Source organism: Dipodomys spectabilis, unplaced genomic scaffold (genome assembly GCF_019054845.1).
Source record: "Dipodomys spectabilis isolate Male_0828 unplaced genomic scaffold, ASM1905484v1 ptg001058l, whole genome shotgun sequence".
Lineage (NCBI taxonomy): Eukaryota > Metazoa > Chordata > Mammalia > Rodentia > Heteromyidae > Dipodomys > Dipodomys spectabilis.
The window spans coordinates 21,863-23,516 of NW_024871735.1; the positions used below are offsets into that span (position 1 = coordinate 21,863).

At 32.5% G+C, this 1,654-nt stretch overlaps 1 pseudogene; it reads right to left on the reverse strand.

Annotated features, from left to right (window-relative positions):
• Positions 1-1,307: 1,307 nt before the first annotated feature.
• LOC122102941 lies at positions 1,308-1,407 on the reverse strand (annotated as a pseudogene).
• Positions 1,408-1,654: the final 247 nt, after the last annotated feature.

Below are 1,654 nucleotides of genomic sequence, written 5' to 3' on the forward strand. Positions count from 1 at the left end.
TCAACCAATGTAAACTATTGGGGAAATACATGGACATCTCATTCCCACTGGCACTCAAAGTCTCTGGTTAGGCAATTCTGATGAAGACAAGGAACAAGATGAAAAAGTGAGGAATGGTATGAATTGCAAGAAAAAAATGGAGTAGGATCCAAGCAAATTTCTTCTTTGGGATGCCAAAATTTATCGGCTTACTATGGTGAGGAGACTACTTTCCAAAAAGGCCACCCAGATGAATACTAGGGATGAAGATGAGTATACCCCTCTTCATCGGTAAGCCTAGAGTGGACACTTAGACATTGTCCGTGAGTTGGTAGCTCAAGGCAGATATTCATGCAATAACTCTGAATGGCTGGACACCCCTGCACAGTGCTTATATGTGGAATAATACCAGAGTGGCTTCTTTATTATTTCATCATGATGCAGATACCAATCCCCAAACTAAAGGGCTCTTGACCCCCTTGCATCTTGCTGCTGGGAATAGAAATAGCAAAGATACTCTGTATCTCCTTCTGTTCAACCATTATATCAAACAAGGTCTGGAGAACAACTTGGAAGAAACTGCATTTGATATTGCCAAAAGGATAAGTATGTATCACTACCTCTTTGAAGTTGTCAAAGGCTGTACAAATTGTTCTCCTAAGTCGTTATGTTTGGTTAAGTTTCTTAAATTTCAAAAATGCCAGTCCATCTTCTGTGTCCCTACAAATTGTTTTTTCACAATACAAAGCATCAGCAATATCTTACTATAAAAATTCATGTATTCCATGGTATTCTTCCAAGTGAATTGCATGACTTTGATATCAAAATGTATTCAAGAGTTGTTTGTATACATCTATAATGATTCTTGCAGAGTTTGTGATATTTTTAATCAGAAATAATTTTAACTTATCTGTTGGAATGAATAGTATAGAAACTAAAGATGTTCCGAGTGCATTTCTGAAAAAAGTATATCTATGTTTGTATAATGTCCATAATCTATTTCATTCATCCTAGATATAATACTTTGAATTCTACATTGTTATATCATGTATAGATTCATTAATAAATGTGACCTTTCAGATTGCATTCCATATAGAAGGAATTTAAGATTCCTTTTTTTACTAGGTTCTTATATTATTTTATTTCTTTGGGATAAAATGGCAATGTTATCTAATTTCAAGTTTTGTAAAGTTTACATTTCTAAGGTGAAAATTTAATACACTGATGTCAAACTAACCTTTAATTCTATGAATTACATGTATGTTACACTTGTATTTTTGTAATCAACTTTTTAATAACTTTTTTTCATTTCTTGCATCAGAAGAATGAAAAATATGGAATACTTCACAAATTTTCATATCATCCTTGTGCAAGTGCCATGTTCATCTCTGTATTGGTGTAATTTGGGTAGACCTGCTGCTGAAGCATGTAGTATACTCTAAATTTAAGTACGTAATGATATAATATTTATAAAGGCATGTATCCATAGTTGCCTTTTTGTAACAAGGAACCCTTATTGTTCCTAAAAATGCTATTGATCTCATTTCTCTAAAAATCTGTGTATACTGGAAAAAACTTATATAGTTTGTTCGATTGCTTACATTTACAATTTTTTTGTCAATGAGTATTTTGTCATTTTCATTTTAAATTTGATCATACTTTGAAACCTTTACAG